Consider the following 18,930-nt stretch of genomic DNA (forward strand, 5'->3'; position numbering starts at 1 on the left):
CACATATCACCCAACAGACACAGACTTGTCTCATGGTATTTTCATTCTTATGGGGGAAACCTCAGTCTACTTTAGTAAACCTAATATCAGATTAGCCAAGGTACTTTCTTCACAGTGTGGGAAAATAGAAATCATTGAACAGAGCAAAGTCTTAAAAGATCCCTACCCTACAATACAAATGTCCCAGTAGGTCTGTAAATTACCATTCACAGAAAAAAAAAAAAATCCGAAACAACTTAAACCAAACATGAATTTATTTTGTAAATCAAATTTGCTAACTTTGGAGTTTCACAGCCACGTAAGGATTAGTTTTAAGGGGAACATGAGAATATTGTTGCATGCCTGAGATACTTAAACCTTCTTGCTTAGTTTTTCTGCCTGCCCTAGACGGCTTCGTTTACTCCTGCCTGTGAAGAGCTACAAATCACTTAAACAAGGACCCCTGTTTCAGGCTCAGCTTCTTGGGAGCTGACCTAAGACACACCAACACACAGCCTTTTCAAGAGTTTAGACATCTGATTGCCTCAGAGAGAAAGCACCGCTTTTTATTGTATAAAATCTCGATGAACAAAGAAGAGAAAAATCACTTGAACGTTGTCGCTCACAGATCACCACTATTAACATTTATATATATTTTGTGTCTTCTTTTCCATGTATAAAAAAGTGTGTATAGGATTAAACTGCACCACTAGCTATGCCATATTCACTAAACAATAAAGCTTAGACACCCTTCTCTGCCATTACACATTCTTCTAAAGCTTTATTTATAAGGGATGAATAGAGTGCTATGATTTGGGCAATCGAAATGGCAGCTGGGGTCACTCTACTTCCTAAGCTGAAGATAAGATTGGCTCAAAATCCCCATATAATAGATAGTAGAAAGTTCAATGCCCTCACCAGGATTTCTGTAAATTACTAGGGGTGTTATTTTCTCACTGTCACTCCTGACTGTATGCTCAGCGTCTGACTGTCTCAGATCAGACGTCCTTGTCTACATTGATCCACAAATGAATTTCAGGTATTTTCCTTAATAAAAATACCACAGAAGGCATTTGTGTATGTGACTATCGAGGATTCAGGGAGATGGAGAAGTTCATGTTGCTGCAATGCAAACAACCTACGAGTAATTACTAACATTTTTTTTAAAAAAATACATCACTGCTCTTAATACTTTTCTTGGTTGAAGAAATTTTTTTAAAGGCTCCAGTTTCATATTTTATTTCTCAGTCTTTATCTCTGTTCCTGTCTCCTTCTCCTCCATTTCTGCATGTTCACCCACTTTTCTGCCCCCCCTTTTTTTTCAAAGAACAAAACTGAGTTTCTGCCTTTTACTTTCAAAAAACAGTTCAACTTTAGGCTGTGTCTGTCCCTGAGCTGAGCTGTGGAGCTTTCTTTGAACATTCTCTGACTTAGAAGATAATCCTTCTATTTCCACATCTTATCTAGAGGCTTGTTTAGAATTCCTTCCATTTTCACTTCATATTTAGGTGAGGGGGTCATTCCCATTTATATAATTCCTCTAATGTTGAATATTTAAAATGTTTCCACTTTCTTGCCGGTAGAAGTAACTCTAAGATATATATCGTTATGGCTAAATCTGCACCTACATTTTATATCTTCTTATTCTCGATGCCTAGAATGAGGATTTCTATTTAAAGTGTGGGAACATTTTTTAAAGCTTGTCATACTTATTGGCAACTTGCTTTCTAGAAAATATCTACCAATTTGTACCACCATTAGTAGTGTATGTGAAGACTCTTGTTTTCTCTGGATGTTCTAATTCTTTTTTAATGTTTACCAATCTGATATTTGAAAGTATTTCTTTAATTGCTACTATGCTTGAATATTTTTCCCATATGCTTGGTGGAAGCATGAATTTCTTTCGTGAACTGCTCTTGGGTCTCCTGGGAGCTCTTCTTTTGAATTTAATTATTTTCTTATTAATTTTGAAAAGCTCATATTTAGGTCACTAACAACCTCTTTTTCAACTATTCTGTTTTTGTGTGTGTGTGTTTTCTTTGTTGTTGTTGTTGTTGTTGTTGTTTTTTTGGTCTGTTATGTGTCCTACAGTTTTTAAACCTGCAGACTGAAGTGGTAGTGTACAGAGTTGTCCTGTCCTTGTTCTTCCTGGCTTTGTGATGTGATCTGTGGTCTCTAAGGTGGCCCAGTGTCCCCTGCTCTGGGGCCCTTGTGTAAGCCCTCCTCACTGAGAGTAGGCTGAACCGTTGATGTCCTTCTGTGGAGCAGAGCATGGCAAAAATGATGGACTATCATTTCCAAGATTACATAACCAAAGGACTGTGACTTGGCTCATCAGCGCTCTCTCTCTCTCTCTCTCTCTCTCTCTCTCTCTCTCTCTCTCTCTCTGATCTCTCTCTGAAGGGAAACCAGGAGACAGCTCTATGGAGAGAGCTATGTGAGTGTATTTGGACCTCCCCAAATTGAGCCTAGAGAGTACTGATTCCTTGTTCATACCTTGATTACAGTTTCCTGAGATAAGATGAGTCAGAACCACCAAGCTAAGCCGCTCCCAGTTCCTGATTCATAGAAACAGAGATAATATCTTTTTTGCTATTTTAAGCTGCTAAAAGTTGGAGCAATTTGTTAAACATAAATATTATAGATAACTAAAACAGTAGTTATCTTAAGAAACCCTAAAACTCAACATTATAAAAAGTTCACCTACAATTCATCCTAGTTCTGATATGATTTCACTTTAATAGTTAAATGCTTAACCCACTTGGAATGTATTTTTGCAATGGAAAGATTACATTTTAAAAGAAAAACAGATTATATTTTCTTTTTCCTATAAAATTAGGATTACACCTCTCTATCTTCATTGCAGGATTTTGTATCAATTAAGTGGGAAACTGAAAATGCTTTATAAGCATAATTTTAATACTTTTTATTGTGAGTACATACAATAAAAGGTAAACCTTTTACAGAAATGTTTTAATCTATTATATATTATATTGACCATGCCTTTCTTTTCTGTATTTTGATGCTTTGGAATTTGGGGGCCCTGATCACCCTGAAGGAACTGCCCCTCCCAGGTTTAGTCACTTTCCAGAGATAGATAGTAAAGGACTCCTTAGCAATCTACAAGTGTGCCTTTCATATACAAATCAACCAGTCCAGACCCCCATAACCCCACCATCTCCTCAATGGGGCTCTCACACTTCCTTGTTATTCCTGGGCCCTAATCACTCTAGGGCTAGTTACCAGACAACCAAGGATACCCCTACACCCGAGAGTGCACTGAAATTATTCAGACTAGCCAATCCTAAATCTGCTTACCTTGCCGAGTCCATTCCTTCGTATAGAGACCACAGTAAAGGCTCTTGCCTGTGTTTCCTCCTCCTTCCCTCTGCCTCCTGATGGACCCCGGTGCTCCCCGTGGGACCAAGCCAGGCACAGCAGGCCGCCTCCTCAGGATCTGTGAGTATAATAATTCATCTTTTTAATGAGTCATTCCCTGATCTAATGGTCTCAACATATCTGAATAATAATAACATCCATATTTTAAAACACATATATGTTTAACTACATATGTAGTTGCTGTGTTGCATATATGAGTGTGTGTGTGTATGTGTGTATGTAGGTGTGTGTATGCAGTCACACATACGCACATATAAAATGTATATAGTTGACTTGCTTTTAATAAAATTACTCTGTTAAGGTTATTTTGGACAGAGAATTGTGCTATTTTTTATATCTTCAATGCCTGTTATGCTAACTACTTAAATAATCATAAGGAGGAAAAGAACAGTTTTACAGTAGGTGGTATCCCTTCTAAATTTTCTAAGCCTCGTTGGTAAGCGCAGTTTCTTTATGTTATTTGTGGCCATCACAACGCTCTCCCCAGATTCACAGTGTGGGCTTCTAGTAAGAAGAGCTTCCCTGCTCTGGATTGAGGTATCACCTTGCTATCATTGTATATCACTGCGGTATTTTCACGGAAATTTATAGTGTTTCTCTTACAGGCAGTTGCCAGTTACACCTTTTAAGCTTACCATGAAATGGTACTGTAAGAATCATTACCATCATTCAACATTTATGGGCCATGCAGTGTGAGGATGGGACCCTGAGGTACCAGACTTGGCTGAGTGTCGATCAGCCAAATGTAACATATTCTTCTGACCATGATGAAGGCAATCTTCTAAGAAAATCACCTAGGTGGTAAAACTTAAAATAGGAGATTAAAGAACAAAACATTAAAAAATGAAAACCTTACATATTGCATTTTTCCCACAAGAAAAAATAAGCACTCAAGAACCTAAGGATGTACTTTTGACCACTTTGCTAATCATACAGTAAATTCTCCTCTCATATAGCTTTAATAGAGGAAAAAGGAGGCTAAATCACAGTTAGAGATAAGCTAGGACTGAGATTGTCATTAAATGGCAGTGAGGGAAGAGAGGAAGTTGAATAAAGGCGAAATGAAGAGTGACAGAGAGAGAAATGTGGGCAATTGAGTGAGCAGCTGCTCAGGCAATAAACGGTGAGTTGGGTGGATGCAGCCCCATTTTAACCCACTTTTGAGACCCTAGGGGACAGCACAATCCAGAAAGCAGCACCTGCCAAGTGGTACTTTTGTGACTTTGTCTTGTAAAGGGATAAAATGGAACTTCTGTAACAGAGTCTCTGAGCCTCTTCCCAGCAGGCTGCGTAATGACAGCACAGTGTTGCACTTTCTCCTGAATTTGCTGATACACAGCATCCCAGTATAACAGAAAACGTCACAACACTTTCCCTGGGATGGTGGTGCCCTGGTGGAAGGAGCTTTGGAATCAGAAAACCAGACCTTGGTGTGGCTTGATAATTGCCTCTCTAGCCAACTGAATGGATTTGAGCACCCGTTGACCTCCTTGAAAGATTCAGTTTTATTGGTAAAATCAGATCAATAATAGCAATTTAAAGCTTATACAAGGTTTCTGTAACATTCTCAAAGGAGATACTTTATACTACAATCTGTAAATGGGAAAGCACAGAGTTGGGGAGCCCCAGAGATCAATGTGGCATGAGGAAAATGCGATGATGTTCAAGTCAGGCCCTGCCCTACTTCTACTGAATCAGAATCTGTATTTTAAGCAGATCCCCAGGTGATCTCATGCATGTGAAAGATTGAGAAATAGTCTTTTAAATTACCTTAGTAGATAGGACACTCAACTTACTTTTCATACTCAAGAGAATTTCTTAGAGAAAGCTTATGTCCTAACGAAATTCTTCTCAATACATTGAGATATACCTAGCTCCGAAAAAATTCAGAAGAAAAACTTTTAAATGTAAGCTAAAAATATAAATGATAAATTTAGAATAAAAGTCTAACTTTATGTGTTAAATTCAGGCGAGATGAAAAGATTATACAATTTGGAGTCACAGAATCTGGATTTGAGTCCTACATCTTTCTCTTATCCAATCAAATCAATTGCAAAAACTTGGAGCTCCATGGCCTCATGCATAAAAGTGAAGCGATGATAATAATTCTTTTCAAAGACTGGTAAGATTAAAAGACCTATCATATGTAAAAGTGGTATCTATTAATGCAGAAATTTTAATTGTTATTTTTGTTACTTCTATCTTAAAATGCTTGACATTTTCTAAACCTGTGTATCCTAACAGTAAAATTAGCTACACTCATTCTTGAAACATGGCCTGTTAGTCAAACTGGTTATGTGCATCTCTAAATGAAATGCCCTGTGGAAGGTACTTTTCCCAGACCAAAAAAACAAGAAAGGAAAGTAGCTTCTCCACAGCAAGTAGTACACATGTATCTTGTGACAAATGCAAATGTTAAAAAGGATTATATTTACATTCACTTTTACCACTTAGGCTGAAACAACTGTGAGGTCCAATTTTAGTGACCATTCATACTCAATATATTATTAATCAATTATTTATTATAGATGCCATTCTGTAAGACTTTACAATACACTGTGCCGTGCACCAATTACTTCTCTTTTCTCATCATATGGTTTTGCTTTTGTTTGTTTTTTGCCTTTGTTGTAAACTCATTCATTTCTTCCTACTTTATAATATTTCTCCATGTAAGGTATTATATGTCCTTTTGGAAAAAAGAGAAGAAATATAAATAAATATTTCAGAATACTGTTCATAGAGAAGTTATGTTTAAGATAAATATACATTATACATACATACTATACACACACACACACAGACACACACATATATATACACACACACACTACACATGTATACATGGTAAACACACATTACATAGATTTTACGATTGCTTTTATGATGGAATCAAACTGAGTATGTTGAGTTAGGTATTAATTACATATCACAATTGTACTTGGTATGGTTAAAAAAATGAAATGTTTAAAATTCAAGTTTTGAACATTGTATATTCAGAGACCAATGATATTTTTGCTTTTATTCTTAGTGATTTTTCTAATAAATCAAGAATCTGGAACAAGCACATGAAAATCGAATGGCTAAAACAAACCACTTTGGTCTCTAGAGATTTATTTTAAATGATGCCTGATTTTCTCTAGCAAATGTATTCTAGTACAAAGAAATTTCTAAAATGCCCGGAGGTGATGGCATTTACACAATTGATTTGAAACAAAGCAAAATGATTGATTACAAAGATTTCAACATTGAAACAAATGAGGTCTCAGTTGCAAACTGGCACTCACGTTTAAGATTTAAGCACAGTTAAGAGAGGCCAGCCCTTGGTTGAGAATCAAGCTGGCCTCTGGTGCATCAGACCTCAGGCAGGAGACGGTTTTCCAAGAGTCATGTATATGTGAAATGCTTTCAGGAGGAACTTCTATCTGCCCTCGCCTCTTGACTAAGGAGAAACGACAACAGCAACAAAAATTATAGAATCAGAAAAGCTGGCTTTGGGAATCTCTACTCTTTGTTTAGCTTCCTTCCATCCTTCAGTGGTATCTTTCATTTTTTACCTTTCTTTAAGAGTATTTTATGACTTACTAACAAATGGAAAAGAAATTTTATCATCATTTACACTGATTAAAAATGAATTCCCTGTCATATGTCAGCTTCAGAGCTTTCAAACATTGTTTGTAAATATTTTCTTTTTACTTTCTGAAGAAAATAACTTGTTGTTAAGAAATTTCAGCTAATATGAAAGTAAAAATTTTAAAAAATAGGATGTGGATGCTACTCTTACCTAAGACAGTATTGTACTAGGGACCAGACTGACACTGAACCTGCTTAGTGTTTTCAAGTTTCCATAAAAAGGAGAAAAAACAAAATCCAAAGTGTGAGCAGACTTCTGAGACAGTCCTGCTGCTTTCCTTTCCTTTTCCTTCTTCTGATGCTTTCTTAAAATAACCCTCAAACCCTACTGCTCCAAGCCCCCTGAGATGTTTAACTTAAGAACCATTTCTTAGGATGGCCTCTCCTCTACCTGGTGCCTTTGCTTTCCACTGGTGTCCTGTAGCAAGGATGCTGTCATTTCCCCTCATGCTGTGCCTCCATCTCAGCTTTGACAGTTTCTAGGATACTTGACATGACCAGAGGGGCAAGAAGAGTTGTTTAAGTGTCTGTCTGGTATGTGTTTGGGGGACCTAGAAGGAGGCTGGATAAACTCTTGTGGATGAGCTTCTAAGATCATCTAAGAGTCTTAAATAATGAAAGAGGTAGGTAGAAATTGAAGGATAAAATCTAAAACTTTTCCCTTTAAAACTCTAGAGGACATTTTAAATATAGGAAGGTATCTATCATAAACAATATGTCTTATTGGGCTCATTTAGAAATGTAAGATTAAAAAAACTACAAGAGAGAAACTGAACCTGTTTTGGTCACTAGAATTTAATTTTAATTACAACAGTTTAAATGATGTCTTATCTTTCTTGTCTCGATTAGCATAAAGCACAATAGTAATTACATAAATCACTAAACCTGTCAGATTCAGCTAGTTGAATGTGTTTATTGCAATAATAAAGTCAATATACATATATCAATCATCCAGAATAGTTCAAATTATAATAAGGTTACATGCTCACTTATCCCAGTCATTTAATCACATCTTTAAAATTATGTAGATAACACTAATGAGAAATGGAGAAGAACCAGCTGTCTCATGGAGATTAGCAATATACTAACAAGTAAAACACCAGTATCACAACAGGAATGAACCATAGGATTGTAGGTTAAGCGGACTTCATAAAATTGGAGACAGGATCAGTTTCAATGTGAGGGTATTGCTCTGGGAAGGAGCTTTACTACAAATGAAGACAAGGGTTGGAATCTTGGTTTGGAAAATACTTTCCATTTTAGGTCCACATGTTAAAAGTCCATTTATATGGAAAAATGAGGGGCAACTGAGGGAGTAATTAAACTGGAATCAGAGTCCATGTGACCTTAAAGCCTGGAAGGGACTAAGTATAAGGTAATAAGACCCAGGAAATAAGTATGTAGGACAGAACAAGGACCCTAGGAGGAGAAGGAACAGATGTGGTTTTCTGAGACGTATCTGGGCTGTGGAACTCATGTGATGAACACACCAGTGGTGTCCCAGTTCTAAAAACTCGATACTCACACTAGGAAAGCAATCTGCTTTGTGTTTGATAAAAGGAGCTCAATCTTAGACCCTTTGATGGAACTGAAATAGTTTTAATGTAAACTGTACTCTATTACTTGTAGCAGTGCTAAACATTCTTCTAAGAGAATTTAGCAGAAATGTTTTGTTCTCTTTGTTACCTCAGGAGTTTTCAGGACCACTGATCATTGCTTCATACTGACTGCTAGAAAATAAAAGGAGTAAATGGACAGAAATAATGGGTAATTAAAAATGAAAAATTAAATATATTTAAATCAAAAGAAAAACAATTATGTTTTCCCAAGTAAGAATATTTAAAAACGAAAAATATTTCTAGATCATTGTTATGTTAATAAAATTGTAAATACTTCATGCATAATACATAGATTTTTAAATAGTTTTCACCACAAATGTGGTCTCAATAACCACTACTTAATGTCTGAAATTTTCTAAACTTCATCTTTTTGTCAATAAGTTCTGCATATGCAGATGACATTAGTGTCTCCATGGTAACTAATAAATGTTAATGTTGGCTCACACAACCTCAGGTGTTCCAGAATAAAATTCAAAATGGCTCCCAAGGGGGGTTTATGGAGGGTAAGAAGAGACCACAGAAAGAAGCAGACCTTTCCAGATGGATAGATGGAGGTTCTAATAAGCAAGGGAACTTACATGCAAGGCTTGTCCTGGGCATAACAAGATGAGTAGATCTCTGTACCTTCCCACCAGAATCTTAAAAGTTTTAGAAAGGATTAAATGGGGTGCAGTCACTTATCCAGTCCTGATGGCCTCAAAAAGCCATTGCTCTCTCAAGGCTGTGTCCTTGGAAAGGCTCTTTGTGTGGAAATGGCGGGCTGAACGTACTTTCCACAGACAGGGGAGGGGATGGTGAACCTGATAGTCCCAGGGATTGCCAGCTGACAGATCAACAGTTGGTCACGTCCTCCTGATGGCCTTCTCCAATAGAATCACGCTTTACATAAAAAGACACAGCTATTTTAAAAGTAAAAAGATAGAATGAGATACCATGCTAACATGATTCAAAAGAAAGCTAGAGTGACCTGCCATTTCAGTGTCAGAAAAAGTAGATTTAGTTTTAAAGAATATTATTAGGGATAAAGAAGATCATTTCAAAATGATAAAGTGGTCAATTCATTAGCAGTACATAATTCTAAACACTGTGCACTGAAAACAGAAATTCTAAACACGTGAAGTAAAAACTGACGGAACTGCAAAGAGAAATATAAAAACTCACAAATATAGTTGAAGATCTCAACACCCTATCTCAACAACTGATACAATACTCAGTTAGTTTCCATGACAAATTGCCGTAGGCTGGGTGACGTATCAAAAACACAAATTTATTTCTCACGGTTCTGCAGTCTGCAAGTCTGAATCAGGGTGCCTGCAGTGTCCTTCTGAGAAAAGCCCTCTTCTGAATCGCACGGGCTGTCTGCTCGTTGTATCCTCACAAGGCACTAATGCCATTTATGAGGGCGCCACCCTCATGACTTAATCACCTTCCAAAGGGATCTCCTCCTAATAACGTCACATTGGGAGTGAGGGTTTCCACATATGAATTTGGGGGTGGGTAGGTGGGGGTGGGGAGGATACAAACATTGAGTCCATAGCAAATAGAGAAACTAGATTTTTATACAACTTGTGAAGCAAGAGTTATAACTGTGCATTGATTTTAAATATGATGCTGTGCTTCCCAATAATACATACGAAATTCTCTGTTTTCTGGCACATACCAATACTTTTAGGTAGATAACTTTAGATGTGTTGTTTTATGGGAAACGAATGTCTCTGTTTCACAAATAACTGTTAATAATTAGCAAATTACTTTATGTTTAAATTACTAGTTTATTTGAGAAAGGTATATACTGTGTTTCTCCAAAAATAAGACCTAGCCAGAACATCAGCTCTAATGTGTCTTTTGGAGCAAAAATTAATATAAGACCCTATATTATGTTATATTATATTATGTCATATTATACCCGGTCTTATATTAAAATCAGATGGGGTCTTATATTAAGTTTTACTCCAAAAGATGCATTAGAGCTGATGGTCTGGCTTGGTCTTATTTTTGGAGAAACACAGTAAGAGGTACGCTAGACTGTAAGTGTAATAACATACAAAGGATTCACTTCACAAACTTTTCCATAAGGCGAAGCTAATAATTTATGTTCTGAAAATTGACAAAAACTTTAATTCAGGATGTAAAAGTAACTGCATTCTTTGGGGTTCTTAGTAAGACAATCTTCTTTTATTACTATGTAGCTCATGGGGCTGTGAAAGCGGGATAATGCATGCTTCCGTGCTAGCAAAAGAATTACTATTTCAGAATCTGATGCCTCCATGTAAACAGAATGCTCGCCAATGGCTAGCCAGCATTTATAGTTCACTTTAAAGAGAAAAATTACCTCTGGGAAGTGAACCAATATTGACATTCTTAATAATATATTGCCTACATGCTTGGATAGTATAATCGTTTTTAAAGCCTTATCAGAATCACTTGTGTATTTGAAGCCACTGTGATGGCTACATGAGCAGAATGTGATGGGAATAGCTAGACTACAAACATGATGCTTTTTTAAATGATTTATGGGCTTTTTCTTTATATAATTTCCTTTCAGTTTCTTCTAATAACTATAAACTGCTAATGTAGAAACTTTGATATATGCTAGATAGAAACACATATTAAATACATCCCCTATATTTGAGACATATAAGCACTTTAGCAATACAAAGCCCGAATTCTGCTGCTGAATGAATCCACATTATTATCCAGTATTTTAATAGGCACCTTTGGTTTGACGTTTGTAGAGTTTTTAAGTGCTGGTTACCAGAGCTAACTTTTGGAAAGGTAAATCTGTGCAAAGTTCTTCTGTACATACCTTTTAATATAGAGAGAAACAAAATGGTTTCACATATTATGCAACACAGTAACCATACAAATGGGTAATAGTCCTCATAGCCCGTTTCTATGTCTTGGCGCCAATGTATAAAATGCCAAGAAAATAATTAGATGCTGAGCTATTTGTACTATTTTTAATTCACAGTCATTCTTACTTGTCTACATTATTCTTAGTACTATTGTTGAATTGCTTTGATAAATTCGATGACTTTGTAAATTATTTTTATAAGAAGTAAATCTGACGTGGGACCCCAGTCTTGTCAGATTATGTATGGAAAACATTTTCATATAGCCTCATTGTAATTATAAGGTAAATTAATTCATTTAATTGACCCTATCTTAAAATTCACAAAATATATTCTAAATCACAGAAAACATATGAGCTATAAATGAAAATTAAAACATTATCTCAGAATCATTATTTAATCCATTCCTGAACATACAGTGGTATAATGACACTGAAGTATGAAATTTACAGTCCATGAAGAGAACTCTAGATTCTCTATTTTTCGTATGTGCACATATCATGATTTATTCAGCTACCCAATAATTAATATGGTTATAAACTAATTTGAATAAACAGTTATTGAGTATGTGTTATGTACAAGGCCCTCTGTTACATACTATTATATTATGTGTGTGTGTGTATATATGTGTATATATCTGTGTGCATGTATATCATATTAACCCCAGAATTATCTGTATATCATGTAGCCCTCATGGCAAAATGTGGACAGGGAAACATGTTTACAGAGCCAGCCAAGAACAAAATTTGGAAGTGGTGGGGGTGGAAGCCTTCTATTTTGTCATGAAAATTGCAACAGAGAGCAGTTCCCTAGAGAAAGGCTGGTCCTTGCCCACGTTCATCTTGTCCCACGTTGAAGTTCATATATTAGAGCAGATTTTAGAAGAATCTCAGAGGCTTTCAAATCCTAGAGTGGGAAGAACTGTTATGGCCTCTGTATCTTTAAAAAGGGTCACTCATCTGCCATAGTCCCTGCGATGGCCTTTGTTCTGGTCGGGCTGCCCAAGGGGGATGCCCGCTCCAGGTCACAGCTGCCCGGCCATTGGGCGGATGGCCCACCTCCAGGCCACCCTCTTCCCCTCCTGCTCCCTCGCTTCTTGCAGAAGTCGGAACGGAAAAGTTTGAAGAGTGAGCCCTATTCTTAGATTCGCAGCAAAGCTAGAGGAGGGAGAACCCTAAGGGGAGGATCGAAGGAGCTGGAATTGGAGAGAGGCGCGGTCTCAGACAACGCGTGCGAGTGTGGGAAGGAGGGAGGCAGGGGACCTGGAGGGGCCACCCGGGCGGGGTGAAGGGAGGCGAGCTTCGTATCCTGGCGGAGGCAGGCAAGTGAGACGCAGAACCACGGCAGGCAGCGGGTGGAACGGCGCCCCTGGGAGCTGGAGGAGTTCACCCCCGTGGCCGGTAGGGCGCGCGGGGAGGGGCGAGTGTGTCGGTAGACGCTGCGCTCCGACCGACGAGTGAGCACAGCCCACCGGGTGGCGAGCGGCAGTCACCAGTCTCCCGCGGTTCGGGCGGCGCTCACTGCGCCCGCTCCCAGCGCGCAGAGCTCCGGGCGCAGTGGACCCGCCGTACAGCGCCCGGGCGCACCCGCAGCCCCTCACGGGACGCACCAGGAATCGATTCCCGTGAACGCTAGGCCTGCGGCACTCGGCTCCCACAGACCCTTCCCCAGCAGGTAGGAACCGATTGGGAAGCCGTGCGTGGTCTCCAGCGCGGGGCAGTTGACCAAGCAGCCTTGCCCCCAGGTGTAGAGGTCGGCGGAGCTCAATGCTCTCTATCCCGTAGCGCTTGCGACTCCGGGAGGGTGCGATGCTCACACCTGCGTCTCCGGGTACCTACCTTGAGTCCCAGAGTAGAGAGGTCGCGTGGAGAGGAGGGACGCGGGGAGGTATATGGACGCGGGGAGACAGATGGACGCGAGCTGAGAACAGAAGCGGTCTGAACTCTGGACCTAGCCCAGGAGAGGAGGCGAAAGTGGCAGTTTAGAGGAACTGGGAGCCTCTCGTTGCTACGGGAGATGGGCGAAGCCGAGCGATCACCTATACGACCACTGTGGGAGAGGCAGGGAGTTCTTCCTTGTTCCCTTTTTTTTTTTGGCGGGGGGGGTGGGGATGGAGGGAGCGTGAAAGAGCGACACTTCAGAGAACAAAGATGTAGGTGTGAAGGAGGGCTCCCAAGCTGTTGCGTCTTCCACTGATCTTCCACGACCTGTGATTGAGACTCCCGCCGGACAATATCAGCTCCATTGTCTTGAGGGACCGGAGACTCTGTGGTGGGCAAAGTGGGAGGCATGGCACCGGGGGCTCTTCATTCGCGGCACACACACACACACACACACACACACACACACACACGTCCCCTGCCCAGTTCCCGCCCCGTCTTCCCTGGCTGGGTAAAACCAATTAGGTCGGTGGAAGTACTGGGTTTAATTGGTACCTTGGACGCCCCTGAAAGGTAATGGAGGTGATTTTCATCAAGTTCTCTTTGCATTTCTGTCATTTACTGAAAAGCTGTAGCTACTGGCTCGTGGATCAGATCTCTGTTTTGGGGGAGTGAGCCAAATACATTTAAAGTGTGTGTTAATCATTTGCCACTTGGAAGAATCATTTAACCATTGGAGGAGTAGGGACTGTGTTTTGCTAAGCAGGGCGAAGTAAAACTTAGCTGCTCTGAATTGGCCAGAGGAGTCAGTGAGCAGAAAAGACAGGAGGGAAAGGCGGTCTTTATCCTCCCAAGTGCAAAAGCCCCGGAAGCGCCTCATCCTCTTTGAGTCCTGGCTTTCTTTGAGGATCTCATAAAATGTCTGGAATCTGTTCAGGTGAAGGTTAAAATGTCTCACACGTATATTTGCCCCAGTGGGGGTACTGATGGAGCCCCTGTAGTCTTATTCATGCATCTCCTGGTGATTTTCACTTAGTATCAAGAGAAAAAACAAGGGACCCTAAGTCATCCATGAGATCCTGAAATTAAAGCCACAGGACTGAGGAGGGGGCAACCACCCGGACCCTCAGCTCCCTCTTTATGGGATCACTGCATAGCTGTCAAAGTAAATTAAATTTTACTCTTGATATTGCTAAAGGCTTTGAAGGTAATTTGTCATCCTTGGGTTAAGGGTCCTCCAAAACGTGTCTATTTGTATGAAGTTGTTTAGCTTATTAGGATTATGCAAACATATGTGACATATACTTAGCTTTACAGCTATGGCCCCTTATCACATGTGATCAAGCTGTGTGAGCATATGATATTTATATTTGATGGACTTTTTGGAGACCAGAATATATGGCTTTGCTTAAGAAACAGTACTAATATAACCCAGGGATGTATTAGTTGTTGTAAAAATCATCCAGAGTGTGATATTTACTAAAGGAAAACTAAGTTTAATCAATGAAATTCCATCTAGAAGGCATGATGCTATGGTTGACTTTATCTGTGTCCTGTGAGAACTGGGGGAGTGAACTGATTTGTTCAGTACACACTAAAATAGCTGAATGATTTCATTGTGCAATTAATACTTTAAAGATTTTTTCTCTGATTTGAGAATGCTTGAAGATACAAGCTTCAGTAGCTATTGTGGCAGGCGTTAATGTGATCTGTGGATAGGTCAGTACTCGTGAAGATAAAGGCTCACTAAATATCAGCCCACCGAAGAACGTGGATGTTCTTGAAAAAAATAGAAACATTTCCTACTCCATAAGAAATCAGAAAATAAAATCTGTTGAGTAAAACCATAATACATATAGGTGCACATAATATGTGCACCTATATATATGTAGGTAACTTGCCAATCCTTAAATATAGTAAAACATTTATATAAGTGAGAAAAGATATTGTATTGGAACTGGGATATTTGAAAATGATACTTCTTTAAATTTGAGCCTGTGGTTGGTTAGCTGAGCATTTCAAATGTTCAGTCAATGTATCTGCCCTTTTGGGATCTTATCACCAGGGCAAATCTGGGCCAATGACAACACACGTTCATAGAACGAGAAAACACCAGCACAGAGAGGAGCTTGTAGAATGACCTGCTCAAGCTCCCTGTACAACAAATGAAGAAAATGAGGCTCAGAGGACTTAGGTCATTGTTTCAAGATCACAGAGCTAGATCTTAGCAAGGTCTTTGCTCTTTCTACCAAGAAAGTGTGTGGGAAGATAGGGGCTTTGGTTATTTCCTCCTGAGAGGAAGGCATACAGGTGAAACCTTTCGTAGATGATAAGTTATTACACCAATGATCTTCTCCTCACCCCTTTCCATTGAGGGTCTCCTTCTGCCAACCCTTCTTCCAGCCACTCCTTTGTTCTATTCTTCTCTGTACTAAGAATGATACATTGTTCTGTAAGAGTTCCAGAGAGCAAAGAGTGAGCATATCAGGAGAACAGGAAACATTAAAAATGCATGCAAGTTACCTATGTAGGTTTAAGAAAAAGTTCAGGCGTAAGAAAAGATGATTTTTGCTTGAAGTGCATTGAGGTGAGGAAGCAGTTATACTAGGAAGTAAAGTGTCTTTTACCCTTAGAAACTGAGAAGCTCATAGTAACAACACCTGACCATTTTGTAAGTTGCTTTTCCGCCTGAGATCTCCCTTGATGTTCACAACTGCCTATGGAATGATGCAGGGTAGACATGGTCATTCCACACTCCCTATTTCTGATCACCAAAATCTGTTCCTTCTCCCTCGTATCAATACCCCCAGGCAAAATTAGGTGCCCTTCTGGAGCTCCCCTATAGGTGAGTGATAATCACTCTGCATGTTACCATCCCAAGTCTGTTTTCACCTTCACATCCCCATCACCTGCCTGGGATTTGGCCCTGAGTAAGGACTCACTGGATGCTTTTAGAATATATTGAGCTAATGAGTTAATTGAAATCAAGCATTTCTCCTCAACTGGCCTCTTTTAAGCTTGTACTTTTTTTCAAGGGAATGTGCCAATAATTTTTAAATGATAAAAGGATGGAAAAAATTTTAACAGTTCTGTTGTGACCTTTCCTGAGAATGAGCAGTTATTCAAGTGCACAATAACCTGACTTAGAAAAGGTTGCATATCTCTAAGGATAGGGCAGTGTGCTCCCCAGCCTGCCAACTCTAGGTCTCCCGGAGGTGCCCAGAAAGTGGACTTCCTCAGCTCACCCCAGACCTGCAGAATCAGAATCTGGGGTGAAACAAAGGACACTCCCTCCACCAGCCCTGAGTGATTTTCATAAGTACTGCATTTGAGGACCACAGTTATCATTCAAGAATTCACATTTAGTCTCTTCCACCTAGCTAGAATCACCTCTCTTCCCTATCTTATATAGGAATCTGCAAAGATTGTCTTACTTTTTTTATCCTCATGTTTGATTCCAGAACACTTGACAATAAACCAGGTCTTTTGTTCTACGGTAGTTTAGATTCACCTTTATTTAACTGTAATGAAAAACATACATAAACAAAATGAGGCTGGTTTTGAATAGATTTGTAAACTTTAAAGTGCCAGAATTGTATCAACTGATTTATTGTATATCCAACATATGATTACAGTACTTTGTATACAACTGTGTTAAAGGAATGATTTTTAAATGACCTAGTCTTTATAATTTCTGCAATGTGTTTATTTCTTTGGATATGGAAGAAGCTGGGACTAGGGTGTCTACATTCACTCACCTTCATTAGAGTTCATTCCTCAGGCTCTGCATTCCAGCTTCTTTCTGTTCAGATGATGCTAGTGAACTTGTTCTCCCACTCTTCTGTCCTCTCACTGAGCAGCGTTTGACAGCAGACGTCCCACCTTTTAGCTGCTACTGGGTCCTTTATATCTTCTCTGACTTCGCTTCTCTTGTCCACCTCCTCAGATTGGTTCTTCCATACGCTTCCCTTTGGCCTCTGCTTCTCCTAACTTCCCTATTGCACGGGGTTTCTCTTCCAGTCTCTACGTGCCTCTGGCTGAGCTCCAGACTGTCATCTCTAGTCATGACTTTTTGTTGTTGTTGTTATTTCTGTACTTTTTGACCTGTATCTGCCTGTGGGACACCTTACCTGTGTGTTGCATACCAAGTCTGGTTTCATTTGTCCAAACTGTAGTTCATAATCTCTGTTACTTTCTTCTACTCTACCTCTGTTACCCCTGTTTCTTTCCTGCCCCCGTGGAGGAAGCACCATCCACAGTCTTTTCATTTATTTGCTCTTCCTCTGCCTCCTCCACTTTCCATTTCCTGTCAGTCATCAAGTCTACAATTTATCTTATAAGTGTTGCTGAGATTAGTCTCCTCTATTCTGATCTTTTTATGACTGCCCTTGGTCAACTCTTCATCACCCCCTGCCGGGGGTAAGGGATCAGTTCCTAATTCGTCTTCCTGCTCTAGTCTTCCCCTCATATCGTCTTCTAGTTGACAGAGTAATTTATCTTAAATGCAAATTTGGCCAATGGACTTCTTGTGGAAAAGACTTCGGTGATTTCCTGTTACCCATGGCATGCAGTGCATGCTTCTCTGCATGCCCTCAGTTGTCCTTGACCCCACCCTCTAGCCTCCTCTCGGCTCTTCTGACCTACATCTTCTGCCTTGGACAACACCAACTTGCTTGCAGTTCTCCAATGGAACTTAGCATTTCTTAATCTGGAGATGTTATTCATGCTCCTGTGAGCTGGGCATGTGCTTCTTCTCACTTTGCTCAGCTGGAGTCAAAGGCAGACCCTCTTTCTCCAAACACTCTTGCCCCATAGATGTCCCTCTTTGGACCTCTCCTTTCTGTCTGGGCATCTTGTGCTTAATCCTTAGTGTTCCCTGCTCTGTTTGAATGTCCAACTTTTCCCGGTGCTGTAATTACTGCTTCCTTATTCATCTTCGTGTAAGCCTCTATAGTGGGTAAATGTTATATGAATGGATATAAGCATTGCACAGGCAAAAGGCAAGCTGCCTTAGAGGCCTGAAAATGCCCTTTGGAGATTCTAACCCCACAGTTCCCTACACTCTGCCCACCTGGAGACTTCTTCTCACTCTTGTAAACCCAAATTAATTTTAGACTGTAAAAAGAACATAAAGCATTTACTTGAGCAAAGGAGCTGCAGCTCGGGAGACAGTTTCAAGTAGCAACCTAAATTGTGTCCCATCAGGACAAAGGGGAGGCCATCTTTTATAGAGAAAGTTCCCGCCCAAGTTCCCAATTTTATGGGAATGAGGATGCCAGATTGTGCAGTTCTGATTGGTCAGTATAGAAGCAAACAAAGATGCAATTTGCACAGTTCTAATTGCTCAGGGTAGGTCTCATTCTGTTGGTAGAAAGATGAAACCAGGGCTTCAGCTGCAGTGGGTCACTCAGAATGTGTCAACAAGTCAGATGCAGTGAGGGAAACTGGAGTTCAGTCTGAAGGTCTCCTCTGTCAGCAAATGGCCACTAGACTCTTATTATACATAAAATTTGGGCCCTCAGTTGACCATGGGAGTCCCTCTCAAGAGATAAATTCCTTCTTAGGGTTCAC

The 18,930-nt window shown here is 39.8% G+C and overlaps 1 protein-coding gene and 1 long non-coding RNA gene across 4 annotated transcripts in view; one reads left to right on the forward strand and one right to left on the reverse strand.

Annotated features, from left to right (window-relative positions):
* The window catches only part of LOC141571024 (uncharacterized), a 50,801-nt gene extending 36,803 nt beyond the window's left edge, over window positions 1-13,998 (reverse strand). The window contains exons 1-3 of the long non-coding RNA XR_012495491.1: window positions 13,915-13,998; window positions 13,318-13,745; window positions 3,298-3,436 (exon numbers count right to left, since the gene is read on the reverse strand). This is a non-coding gene — a long non-coding RNA (uncharacterized LOC141571024). The remainder of the gene's footprint in view (window positions 1-3,297; window positions 3,437-13,317; window positions 13,746-13,914) is intronic.
* MYO16 (myosin XVI) overlaps window positions 12,398-18,930 on the forward strand; it is a 542,975-nt gene continuing 536,442 nt past the window's right edge. For 2 of the 3 annotated variants that reach the window (XM_074329516.1, XM_019731063.2), the window contains exon 1: window positions 12,399-13,153. The gene's annotated coding sequence lies outside the window, so the exon portion shown is untranslated. Of the gene's footprint in view, window positions 13,154-18,930 lie in introns of all 3 variants that reach the window. The other variant, XM_074329517.1, reaches the window with a different exon arrangement.

The sequence above is a fragment of the Rhinolophus sinicus genome, linkage group LG04 (assembly GCF_036562045.2).
Source record: "Rhinolophus sinicus isolate RSC01 linkage group LG04, ASM3656204v1, whole genome shotgun sequence".
Taxonomy (NCBI): Eukaryota; Metazoa; Chordata; class Mammalia; order Chiroptera; family Rhinolophidae; genus Rhinolophus; species Rhinolophus sinicus.